The sequence below is a fragment of the Bos indicus x Bos taurus genome, chromosome 20, assembly GCF_003369695.1.
Source record: "Bos indicus x Bos taurus breed Angus x Brahman F1 hybrid chromosome 20, Bos_hybrid_MaternalHap_v2.0, whole genome shotgun sequence".
Taxonomy (NCBI): domain Eukaryota; kingdom Metazoa; phylum Chordata; class Mammalia; order Artiodactyla; family Bovidae; genus Bos; species Bos indicus x Bos taurus.
This window is the reverse complement of record NC_040095.1, coordinates 53,062,729-53,075,490: the sequence shown is the minus strand read 5'-3', so window position 1 is coordinate 53,075,490 and position 12,762 is coordinate 53,062,729. Positions and strand designations below refer to the sequence as shown.

The 12,762-nt window shown below is 39.4% G+C and overlaps 1 protein-coding gene across 7 annotated transcripts in view; it reads right to left on the bottom strand.

Annotated features, from left to right (window-relative positions):
- The window catches only part of CDH18 (cadherin 18), a 1,278,678-nt gene that overhangs the window by 600,905 nt on the left and 665,011 nt on the right, over positions 1–12,762 (bottom strand). For 2 of the 7 annotated variants that reach the window (XM_027520192.1, XM_027520193.1), the window contains exon 1: positions 3,039–3,233. The exons of 2 other annotated variants lie outside the window; for them this stretch is intronic. The gene's annotated coding sequence lies outside the window, so the exon portion shown is untranslated. Of the gene's footprint in view, positions 1–3,038; positions 3,236–12,762 lie in introns of those variants that run through there. 3 more of the 7 variants (XM_027520188.1, XM_027520191.1, XM_027520194.1) reach the window with 2 other exon arrangements.

Here is a 12,762-nt window from a genome sequence, read left to right as displayed (position 1 = left end):
TAAACTAACTCGAAGCACATGGACTTCCTAGGGTAAAAACCCCCTCCTGACAGCCCAGCATACAGGTATTCAAAATACTCATCTAAAAGAAGCGAATTTTAATGAAATGTGTCTTTAAACTCAATATCTACTTCCTTTTCTCAGCTTTTATTTCTTCCTATTCCCACAAATGTTAGCATATGACAGAGAATACAACCTAGATACTCAGTTCACAGAAAATAGATAATAATACTGATAAGCTCTTCCACAGTTTTCTGTTAGGGACCCAACAAAACACCTACAAGCTGAAATCTGTTCAGAGCAAGAGAAGGATCATTGTAGAACACATAAACTGAACTATACATGGACAATTCCAATGCAAGAGGAGTGCAGTTTTGCCCCCTACTCCAGGGCAACTTCTTGAGATATTTTTGGTTGCCACAGTTTGGGGGTGCTGCTACTGGCAAACAATCTGGGGGTGCTGCTACTGGCATCTAGTGGCTAGAAAACAGAGATACTACTAGGCATTCTACAATACACAAGAAAACTCTTCCATGTTAAAATTGCATAGGCTCAAATATCAATAGCACCAGGGTTAAGAAGCTCTCATAGACATGTGTAATACAACTACAAGAAAGGCACATAATTAAGCAAACCAAGGAGTCAAAAGTCCTCTACTTATTTTTTTTTAAGAGAAAGGACACTTTACACATGCTCTATCTTAAATCTCTCAATTTCTTTCTCTCACTTTTTACTCAACTACACTGCATCAGATACATGCACTTGAGATTAGTAAATTTTTCCAGGTCAGTAAGTTCAATGTGCTCTCCTAGTTCTGCTAAAGTGTACATGCATGTTTAGATTCTAAAGGACAGTTATATCAGGTTGCAAAATAGGTATACTTCAGTCTTCTAATCATCAAGTCAAATACAGGACAAGTGGGGCACACAAACTTGTGAACACGTGGCTTATATTTTACAGACCATGAAATGAACAAAAGCATAAGAATGATGTTTGTAAAAGCCAAATGAACAGTATTTTATATTTACTATATATAACACCCGTCACATAAAGAATTTATAAACTTGAACCAAGTGATTCATTCATTCTCATGCTTCCAATTTATCCATCCAAACAAATAGCACATCAGAAGGAATAATAAATTTCAATATGTTTTATGTATAGATTTTGATCAAGCACTGGTGGCTATCAATCATGCTTACAGTTGTTGTAGCTAATTACTTTTAACATTCCCTGAATAGAGTTTCCTGTTAGCTACTTTTACTCTACAATTATATTCCCTTTGCTACTGGGTTATCTTTAAGTGGGCATTTTTGTTGCATCTAAAATAGCAAATCCTCATTTTTCTACCTCCCATCATTGTCAACATAGAAAATCAAACTTGGCCATTGGTATCATTTTATGTTTTCCTCCCCTTTAAGTTAGCTACCTCTGTGAAAAAGCATCATCACTATGTTTTATGGCATATTCCTCTAACAAGGTCCATTAAATGAATGCCTTATTAACTGAAGAAATGGGTTGAGCTGTACTAGGTTAATTTATCTTCAGGAAGTCTGAAATTTAACCTATAACAGAAGGCTTGAAAGAAACCAGTGATGATTGGTTCCTGAAACAGAGCATTAGACTATAGAACTAATTCTCTTCCAACATCACATCCTGCCTCTCTCCTCTCAACAAGGTACATACAAGATCTAGTCTGGACCTCTAACTCTTGATTCAGAATTATGTATTTTCTCTGATAAGTCCACTGAAACAGAGGCAGATAATTACTGCATAAGGAAAGCCCCCTGCTTTGAAAAATCTGTGGGTGATCCCAGAGTGGAAAATAAAGGTTCCAAAACACAGTCAGAGCCTGTAGGATTTTTTTTTTTTTTTTTGGCTGCATAATAAAATCTTTCTGTGATCTGTCTCTCTCAGCTCGAAGCAGTGATGCCATCACCTGAGCAAACCAAAAACCAGAATAATTTTAGCTAAGATTTTCACTTTAGTATTTCTACATTTTTAGCAGGGAAATAGCAAGGAGATGTACTCTTGATTAATCTGAAGTTCTTTAAATACAGCAGGCATGGATATAAGGAAATACTTTAATAATTAGCCAATACAATTTTATCTTTCACCTGTTACATGACTGATTTTCCTAGTCCCACATCTGCGCGCACCACACACACACACTCACATGCAAACGTGCATAGGGCATAATTTTACCTGCTTTTTAAGACATGAACGTTAACACGAAATAATTGTTATTTCCAAACTCAAACAAGTCAGGCTCGGGAAGTTAAGAAATGAATCAGAGTTAACAAACAAAAGGGCATGTACTAAATAAAGTGTTTTGCTGAGCACAGGAGCCTACCTAATTCCTTTTCATGCATCATTTATAGTGCCCTTTAAAAGAAAAAAGTTTCATCTTAAGCTTTAATAAGCATTTATGGAAGCATTTCATGGGGTGGTGGGGGGGGGCGCGAGGGGGGAAAATAAAAGAGAGAAAAGAGAAAATGAGCTTTGCCCTGCTGCAGCTTCAGTGCTTAGATACTGTGTAATTTTAGAGGATACTGGAAAGGCAATAATTAAGAAGCACTATGGAAATTTCAATTTCAACGTCCCTGTTTCCGTTCTGACAACGCTTTCCCTCACTTTTACAGACAGACATAAATGACAGCTTATTCTAATATCATCACGATTCAAATGAGCCCTGCGAAGTATCCTTCCAACTTCTTCAGGGGCAAGACAGATAACAGCACATCATCCACAGATAAACATAAACACAGACCCAGCTGGGTTATCACGCTCACATCCCATAGATATGCTTTATAGCAACGCTCCTGGTTAAGGGGCAAAAAAAAAAAAAAAAATGTTTTTTTCAAATGTATACTAGCGCTAAGGCTCAGGAAGCATCATCTCCAACTTTCCCATTCGCGGCAGATCCTGTGAAAGCAACCCGGAGAGGAAGATTTCACCAAATATTGTATGGACTCAGCCCCACTGCACAAAAATCTTAATGCCACTCCATGGTAAAGTGTCATTCACGGAAGCCTTACCTTGGCTGACTTTGCCCTAAGTGGTGGAAAGGAACTTAATTTACGAGCATCATAGAGGGGACTTTGCCGGTGCTCGCGCTCGCTGCGCTGGTCCTCGGAGAGCCCGGGCTGGCTCCGCGCTCCTGCGAGCCAGGCTCCGCGGCTCCGCGGCTGCAGCTTCCGAGCGCGCCTCTGATTGGCTGGCACAGCCTGTCCGCCTGATGCTCGGCTTCCCAGTCTCTCCTCCTTCCTCTCCTCCCAGGCTCTCGCGACCGCTGCTTTTCCCTCTGCCTCTTTTTTTATTTTTTTCCCTCCCATCGTGCATACTTTGGGGGCTGCAGAAATTCCACAGCACACAGATCGGACACCCTTCAGCCCCCTCGTAGCAAGGTCGTGCGGAAAGCAGCGCATTCATGAAATAGTTAATATATATATATATATATATATATATATATATATATATATATATATATATATATATATTAAAAAAAAAATATCCTGGACCGGCGGCATCAGCTTCAGTTCCACTGCTCTTGAAAAATGACGGCCAGGACTCCGTGACAGTTTAGACCCTCAGTTCTCCGCGGGGGAGGGGAAGTGCGGGACCAGAAGGGGTTTGACTGTCAGATGGAGTGGGAGTAGACATTGGGAGGGAACGAGAGGAAAAGCGGGCAGGGCAGGCACGGACGTGGCAGGCTGGTAATAAATTCTCCTATTTCCGTGCAAAGTCGTCACAGCTTGCTAAACATTCAACTGCTGGCTCATTCATCGGTGATCCCTAGTCCGGTGGTAGCCGTGAAATTGAGCTTGAGTGATGCCCTTTAACGCCTTACCCCAAACTACCCAAGGCGTGGAGGGTTTATATGAGTGAGAGCTTTCCCTTGGAGGTCAGCAGTCTATTTGTGAAGACGAATAGGAACCACAATCCCTTTCCTACTCTCCTTGCTTGTACCAGGAAACACACACACACACACACACACACACAACTTCTCACCTCCCATTACTCCAGAATAAATGTAAATGATTTGTAATGTACATAGCTTTTGATAACAAGGATTTCAGGCCTGATGGGAAATTATTTCAGCCCTTTCTTCCAACACAAAGTCACCCACACTCACTCATTAAGAACATCAAGCAGCCCCATTTAAAGCCGTGTAGTAAATAAGTGTAGGAGTTTATCTAAATGGAGGGATCATTTGGCAGATTCATTCATTCAGAATTACACAAGACCCTCAGTCATTCCAGCCACAAAGAGAACAGCATTACTTGCTCTGGTTAGCTGATACTATAAATGCTCCCAAGCCAGATATGTGTTAGAGGGAACAGGCCCTCTACAGGCCTGAAAACGTGGATTCAAATTCTGTCTCAGACTGTTAGGTATGTCAGAATCTGTCTAAGCTGTTTCAATTCTCTGAGACTACAGCACTTTCTCTTTAAAATCTGGAGAAAAATGCTCACTTTAGAGGATCTCTGCAAAGATTAAATAAAATCTGTGCAATTTTATTTTATTATTTATTTATTACATTTTGGCACCCCTATGCAGCATGTGGGATCTTAGTTCCCAGACCAGGAATGGAACCTGAGCCCCCTGCAGTGGAGACACAGAGTCCAAACCATTGGACCACTAGGGAAGTCAGAAAATGTGTGCAATTTGAAGAGAGGATGTTTTGAATCAACTAGTGTTATATTTGACTACCTTTATTTGGCTTGACTGATGTGGAATGTGGAGGGATTTAATTTGTTTTGGGGCTTGGGTACAATTAAACAAACCAACAGAAACCATGAAAGCAGCACTTGGATTGGATTATCTCTAATTGTGAAAAAATTGCACATTTAAGTGCATTGTTGAGCCTAAGGAAGATGTTAGGAGTCAATTAGAATTTGAAAAACTCCAAAAATCTAAACTCTCAGGGAAAAGTTGTAGGGAAACAATAGCATCAGAAATAATGAGCCAAAGTTGTATTATGTTTTATATATTCTCTCTCATGCAGTTTCTGATTTAAATTAGATTTCCCTGGCATAGACATAAAATTGTATTCATTTGTGGTTATTGAAAAGGATCCACTTCAAATCTTCCTGTGTTGATGAAGGCCTGGGAGGACAAAGAAAGGAATAGTTATGAAAGATAAAGAGGATAGAAAGATGAACTTTTGGTCTGTGTGGGGTCATGTAGTTTAATTTAAAAATTCCATGTGACATTCTCTAGGGAAGCCTAACTCTTTTATTTGGCTGCATCTGTGCTTGGTCATATCCAACTCTTTACAACCCCATGGACTGTAGCTCGCCAGGCTCCTCTGTCCATGTGATTTTTCAGACAAGAATACTGGAGCAGGTTGCAATTTCTTCCTCCAGGAGATCTTCCTGACCCAGAGATTGAACCTGTATTTCCTGAAGCTTCTGCATTGAAGATTTTTTATCATTGAGCCATCTGGGAAGCCTTTAGCTACCTTCAGTTGAATACAATAGAATGTTTATCAGTTTGCTACAAAAGCTTTTCCTAAGACACCAGCACTGAGCATCCTAGGGACACACTTGAAACTGATGTGTTTTTGTTAGCCTTCCTTGGTGGTTTTCCCTGGATAAGATCATAAGGAGCACAATGAGTAAGCAGTCATAATGGAAGCCAACAGGTACTTGGTCCTGAATGGGAAAACATGGAGAAGGATCTGTGAGCTTCACCAAAAAATACAAAATATTTCCAGGAAAAGAACCCATTCCCTGAGGGAGGATTTATATCCATGAGACAGCACTCAGATTAAAGGCTTCAGTCAGACTCTCCACAAACCCAATGATGAAACGTACAAGGGATTGAAATGGCTTCTGAAGTTTGCTATTCTGAATCCGCACTGACTTTCTCTAGCCCTAGAAAAGCCAGCCCATCAGCCACTTAGTGCTTCTCTTTTGTTTTCAGGTTAAAAAGCAGAAAGTACATGAACTTGTGTGGAACATGCTGCTTGGGGAAAGCCAGGTGGTAGGCAGGTGCTTATTTCCTCCTTATGTCAAAGATAACTTCAAGAAATTGGACAATGCATCAGTCAGCAGAATTTATTACAGAGTTAATCTCTGAAACCGAAAGCATGGACGTTTCTGATCCCACGTCCCCACTTATGTTACCTTGGGAAAGTTATAAGAATCACTTTCACTAGTGACAGGGAAGCATCTAACATGAGATTGATGCTAGTCAGACTAGAGAACTCAAAAGATAAAATTGTAATGCTAAACTGTGGTGGTTCTCAGACAGTCAGACTCAGGAAACTGTCTCCTTAGATGCCATATCATGTTTAGTTTTACCCTGGAAATTCAGGAGGCTCTGCGAAGTTTTCAAACATAAATAAAGAAGGAATGTAAATGAAATGCATAAATATCCCTTGCTATAATTCAGTGCTTAGGACAATTAACTACACAAACATGGTGCTATGATTGAATTTTAATTGAAATGATTATTGAAATTACAATAATAACGAGAAAGTGATCAGATTTCTGTGTAAAGAAAAACAGCTGGTAAAACATGAAGCAATACAGGATTTCCTTTGCAGCTATTTATTTTATGTGCTTAGGTGACTAATAGTGCATTACCTATTTTTTTAAAGAATAAAGAAAATTTACATTGATAAAAAATAGTACCTCTACAAATATACTTTAAGATGACCTAATAAAGTTAACCTTTATTCATTCAGATTATAAATTGCAAAGCACTGGGGAAATACTGATGCAAAAAAATTAAAAAGAGATCAACAATATTTCAAAGTTAACTATATGTGTAATTAATTTTAAAAAAGTAGTGCCTTCCTTACTCAAAATAATATTTAAATTAATAAAAACACCTTTTTAAAGTTTTCTTCAGTGCATGTAACTATCAAAATAATGAACGTGATTTGATCCCATGCTGCTGCTGCTGCTAAGTCCCTTCAGTCCTGTCTGACTCTGTGCGACCCCATGACGGCAGCCCATCAGGCTTCCCCGTCCCTGGGATTCTCCAGGCAAGAACACTGGAGTGGGTTGCCATTTCCTTCTCCAATGCATGAGAGTGAAAAGTGAAAGTGAAGTCATTCAGTCATGTCTCACTCTTAGCGACCCCATGGACCACAGCCTACCAAGCTCCTCCGTCCATGGGATTTTCCAAGCAAGAGTACTGGAGTGGGGTGCCATTGCCTTCTCCAATTTGATCTCATGGGCAGTGTTAAAACCCTTATGAAGAAAAGTAACTACTTCAAGCTAGGGTCCACTAGTTAGTATATTTTCACTTATCTTTGAACCCAGTGTCCTTATTCTATCACTTATATAGCAACAAGTATCTATTTTATGGAACTCAGACATATATACTATAGAAACTAAGGTGTTTTACTTTTCCCTTTGTCAGTTTTTAACACTGATTTGATCTCATGGGCAGTGTTAAAAACTGATAAAGGGAACAGTAAAACACCTTAGTTTCTATAGTATGTACATCTGAGTTCCATAAAATAGATACTTGTTGCTATATAAGTGATAGAATAAGGACACTGGGTTCAAAGATAAGTGAAAATATACTAACTAGTGGACCCTAGCATGAAGTAGTTACTTTTTTTCATAAGGGTCACACAAAGAATATGCCAGGATTTTTTAAAATAGCTGAAATAATGTCAGTAAACTTGGACAATTTGGTAAAAATAAAATAGTGCAGTAAGACAAGAGATAAGAAAATATTTTCCCAACTCGCAAAAGCAGATTGAACATGGAGTCTCCAAATTTGAAATTACTGAACCAATGTGAAACCTGGCCAAGTTATAAGGTTACTTATTAAAGAGATGAATGGACTAGTAAGGCAAGAAAACAGTTAGGTCACCTGAGTCTGTATCACATTCACATAAAAGTCATTTCAAAATAACCTACTGCTTTCTATGACAGACATGTTAGGCAGGAACTCGGGGAAAGCCACATGACATGGTCTGTCTATATGTCATCATCTCTCACGATTTCATTAAAGCCCACATGGAGAATTTAGTTGTGGTCATGGTTCAGTTGCTATGTCATTTCTGACTCTTTGTGACCACATGGACTGCAGCACACTAGGCTTCCCTGTCCTTCACAATCTCCGGAGCTTGCTCAAACTCATGTCCATTGAGTTGGTGATGCCATTCAACCATCTCATCCTCTGTCGCCCTTTTTTCCCCTTGCCCTCAGTCTTGCCCAGCATCAGGATCTTGTCCAATGAATCAGCTCTTCACATCAGGTAGACAAAGTATTGGAGCTTCAGCATCAGTCCTTCCAATGAATATTCAGACTGATTTCCTTTAGGATTGACTGGTTGGATCTCCTTGCTGTCCAAGGGGCTCTCAAGAATCTTCTCCAGCACAGTTCGAAAGTATTGATTCTTCAGTGTTCAGCCTTCTTTATGGTCCACTCTCACATCCATACATACTGGAAAAACCATAGTTTTGACTATATGGACCTCTGTCAGCAAAGCAATGTCTCCTCTTCAATATGCTGTCTAGCTTTGTCATAGATTTTCTTCCAAAGAGAAAGTGTCATTTAATTTCATAGCTTCAGTCACCATCCACAGTGTTTTTGGAGTCCAAGAAAATAAAATCTCTCACTGCTTCCATTTTTTCCCCATGTACATGAAGAATTTTAATACAATTATTTGGTGTAGCAGCAGGCTAGGCCTCATTCTCACACATTTAGAAATGTGTGAGAGGAAAGTATCTGGTAGTAAGCTCAGAACTCTACCTGTAAACAGGATAGTGGCTTTTATCAATGGTCTGAACACTGTCATCAGCCATAGAAATTTTATACCTGAAGCTAGTGCATTTGGATCAAGAATTGGTCTTGAAAAACTTAAATGCTATCTCAAATCTAACAAAGAAGAAATACAAATATGGATCCAGATGTAGGGGTCTCTTAAAAATATGGTCATGGAGACAATTCTTTGACTTGTGAGTAAGACTTAAGATATTTCTACTGGTGATAATTTCAGTAGAAATCAACTGCATGATATGGTCATCAAAAATGTAAACAGGTATCCTTAGAAAAAGCAAAGCCTCTATATGAGGGTGGTAAGGATCTTAACTGTAAAATATTGAGAATGTACCTGGAATTTTGCATTTTAAGAAAGCTTGGCTAACTGGAGTACTTTTAAGTTGTCCTTATTTTGTGAGCTGTATCATGATACATTGATTTAGTTGACAGAACCACTATATCTACTCTCTCTCTCCCTCAGCCCTAGGATAGCATTCATTTCTTTCTTTCCCTGCTTCCCTGGTGGCTCAGATAGTAAAAAATCTGCCTGCAATGTGGGAGACCCAGGTTCGATCCCTGGGTCAGGAAGACCTCCTGGAGAAGGAAATGACAACCCACTCCAGTATTCTTGTTTGGAGAATTCAATGAACTGAGGAGTCTGGCAGGCTACAGTTCATGGGGTCACAAAAAGTCAGACTCTACTGAGACAGTAACACTTTCACCTTGCCCCTACTTTATCCATCCTCTAGGGGTTGGAACAAAGGTCACCTTTTCTGCATAAGCACTTTGCTACAACAGGTGTGACAAGACTCTACATTTTTTGAGGGCATAAAATACGTTTCAAAGTTTGTCAATATTGCATTTAACAAATTGTGTTACAGTTAGAGGTAACATGGCATAGTTGTTAAGAACACAGGAAAGCGAAAGTGAAAGTCGCTCAGTAGAGTTCGACTCTTTGCGACCCCATGGACTATACAGTCCATGGAATTCTCCAGACCAGAATACTGGAGTGGTAGCCTTTCCCTTCTCCAAGGGATCTTCCCAACCCAGGGACTGAACCAAGGTCTTCTGCATTGCTGCTGCTGCTGCTGCTAAGTCGCTTCATTTGTCTCCGACTCTGTGCGACCCCATAGACGGGAGCCCACCAGGCTCCGCTGTCCCTGGGATTCTTCAGGCAGGAGCACCGGAGTGGGTTGCCATTTCCTTCTCCAATGCATGAAAGTGAAAAGTGAAAGTGAAGTCGCTCAGCCGTGTCCGACTCTTTGAGACCACATGGACTGCAGCCTACCAGGCTCCTCCGCACATGGGGTTTTCCAGGCAAGAGTACTGGAGTGGGTTGCCATTGCCTTCTCTGCTCCTGCACTGCAGGCAGATTCTTTACCAGCTGACCCACTAGGGAAGCCCAAGAACACTAGAGTAGATAGCCTATCCCTTGTCCAGAGGATCTTCCTGACCCAGGAATTGAACCAGGGTCTCCTGCGTTGCAGATGGATTCTTTCCCAACTGAGCTACCATCTGGAACCAAACTTGGGAAGCTATACAGTTATATATGCTTAGTTTCTTCTTCAATAAAAATCCCATAATGTTACCTATCTTTTACGCTTCAGAAGATATATTATATAAGTTATATAATGTAACATAAGATTTGCTGGTAGCTCAGTGGAAAACAACCTGCCTGCCAATGCAGGAAACATGGGTTCCATCCCTGAATCCAGAAGATCTTCTGGAAGAGGAAGTAACAACCCACTCTAGTATTCTTGTCTGAAAATCCCCAGAGACAGAGGAACCTGGTGGGCTACAGTCCATGGGGTCACAAAGATTTGGACACAACTCAGTGACTGAGCACACATGTACACATGTGTATAATGTTATATAACACTATATTTTATATATATATATATATATATATATATAATGTACTTAAAACTGGGCACATACTAACATATATAAACTTGCTTCCTTTATCACTATGTGTTTGCATATCTGTTTGCTAATTGAATGCTAGCTAGGAATGACCATCTGGTACATCGTATATGCAAATGCAGCTTGATGTAATTGAAGTAAGTCTATATTGGAGATAGGAGACCTAGGATTAAGCCAACTATCTACAACTCATAGTAAATATACAGTTGCTTAACTAGCTTGTTTTACTCTCTCAACATGCTACCTGACTTGTAATTTTGGAGACCACCCTTATTTACATGGAACTTTTGCAATTCTTAAAGAGTTTTACAAATTAAAAAAAAAAAAAAAGGTCTAGCACAGTCCCTGGCATATAAAAGGCTTTGAATAAAGGTTAGTTGAACCCCAGATATAAATGCTCAAATGTGTTCATTAAATACATTGTATTTGATTTCTATACTTAATTCTGTAGCAGAAAAAGGCAAATCACAAATAAGCTCTACCTAAGAATTTTTTCTTCAGATAAAATATAGCTTTCATGAAGAGTACTGGGGACGACGTTCACTCACTTGGTTCAACCTCCAATATGTATCTATATTTACCTCTCTCCTGTTATAGAATGGAAACTGACATTTCAGTGACCTGAATTATTGTATGATTCTTAACTATAAAGGAAATGTTATATTCCACACAGCATATACTGTTTACAATGCCAGAAAAGGGACACACACTTAAAAAACATTCTATAACCTCAATTTATAAAAACAAGAGTTATTTAAAGTTCAGTTAATTAGAACTTACCATTAACCAATCTCTGATCTTTTCAGAAGTGTATTTAATTTGCTAATGTACATTTGTGACCATCTCAGACATAACAGTGGTATATGCTCTTTTTTTTAATTCAAGTATAGTTGATTTATATCATGTTAGTTTCAGGGTCGGAGAAGGCAATGGCAAGCCACTCCAGTACTCTTGCCTAGAAAATCCCATGGATGGAGGAGCCTGGTAGGCTGCAGTCCATGGGGTCGCTACCAGTCGGACGCGACTGAGCGACTTCACTTTCACTTTTCACTTTCACACAATGGAGAAGGCAATGGCAACCCACTACAGTGTTCTTGCCTGGAGAATCCCAGGGACGGCAGAGCCCGGTGGGCTGCCGTCTATGGGGTCACACAGAGTCAGACACGACTGAAGCGACTTAGCAGCAGTAGCAGCAGCAGTTTCAGGGGTTCAGTAAAGTAATTTAGTTCGGCTACCTCTTAAACTTACTATTATCAATGTTTTCCCTAAGAACACCTCATGAGACACTTCGAAAATTGAATCATATATCTTATCTTTTAAATTTTAATATTCCAGAATTTTCTAATTAAAAGGACTTATTAAATATTTTCAATACAATGCCAGTGTTATTTACAAAGCATAACCTTCTTTCGGTCATTGAAGATTGATGCTGTTTCCAAGTTTGCAATATTACAAATTATGCTTCTATGAATGCTTCTTTCCTTGGGTCTCTGACTAAGGCAACTGAATAGACATCTGCACGTAGAACTACTAAGCACATTTTGTGAATATTTCTTAAAACACATGATAATGTTATTGCTCCCAAGAACCATTAAGAAGAGTAAAAGATTAATTGGTTCCTCACTACTCTTGAGCAAGAATATCTCTTTTTCAATTTGCTTACTCAGTGGCTTAAATTATGTCATTGTTTTAATTTCTATTTGTGTGATTACTAGAATATTTATTGACTGCTTCTTTATATTCTTCTCATAACTTTCTGACCATATCTATTCTCCTAGTATGTTATTGCTAATTGAGAATATAATGGACTTAAGTTGTTTTAATGATTGGAAGACATTCAGAAAATTGAGTTCAATATGAGTTTCTATACTTCTCACATTTAGCCAAAAAAAGTCTGTGTGTACATACTTATGGACTTCTCAGATGAATCAGTGGTAAAGAATCCAGCTGCCAAAGTAGGAGACATGGATTCAATCCCTTGAACAAGGAAATGGCAACCCAAGCCAGTGTTCTTGCATGGAAAATCCCATGGACAGAGGAGTCTGGTGGGCTACAACTGTGTGGGGTTGCGAGAGCCAGATGTGACTTGGTGAGTAGACTACCACCA